This window comes from Mandrillus leucophaeus, unplaced genomic scaffold, assembly GCF_000951045.1.
Source record: "Mandrillus leucophaeus isolate KB7577 unplaced genomic scaffold, Mleu.le_1.0 Scaffold405, whole genome shotgun sequence".
NCBI classification, from domain to species: domain Eukaryota; kingdom Metazoa; phylum Chordata; class Mammalia; order Primates; family Cercopithecidae; genus Mandrillus; species Mandrillus leucophaeus.
This window is the reverse complement of record NW_012104310.1, coordinates 2,795,443-2,796,171: the sequence shown is the minus strand read 5'-3', so window position 1 is coordinate 2,796,171 and position 729 is coordinate 2,795,443.

The window sequence follows — 729 nt, the reverse complement described above, 5'->3', positions numbered from 1 at the left end:
TTCATCACCCCTGTCCAGCAGGAAATAGCTAGGGGGGTCATCTGCCAAATTCCCAACAGTAGTTGGGGTGTCCTGTTTAGAGGGGGGGATTGAGAGGTGACAACATGCTAGCAGCCCTCGCTCACTCTCAGTGCCTCCTCGGCCTCGGTGTCTGCTCTGGCCACACTTGAGGCGTCCTTCAGCCCACCACTATGCTGCGGGGTCCCCTCTCTGGGGCTGGCTGAGGCCGGAGCTGGCTCCCTCTGCTGGCAGGGAGGAGGGAGAGGCACGGGTGGGAGCTGGGGCTGCACGTGCACTCACGGGCCAGCGTGGGTTCTGGGTGGGCACGGGCTGGGTGGGCACAGGCTTGGTGGGCCCTGCACCCTTTGTGGCCAGCTGGTGCCTGCTGGGCTTGATCAGGGGACAAGCTCCCTCTGGGCTACCAGAGTGCCCAGCCTAGGTGATGCAAAGTCCCATGGCAAGTGCTGTTGAGAGGTAAAGCTGGCTGGGCTTCTGGGTCGGGTGAGGACTTGGAGAACTTTTGCGTCTAGCTAAAGGATTGTAAACGCACCAATCAGCACTCTGTGTCTAGCTAAAGGATTGTAAATTCACCAATCAGCACTCTGTGTCTAGCTAAAGGTTTGTAAATGCACCAATCAGCTCTCTGTGTCTACCTAATCTGGTAGGGACTTGGAGAACTTTTGCGTCTAACTAAAGGATTGTAAATGCACCAATCAGCACCCTATCAAA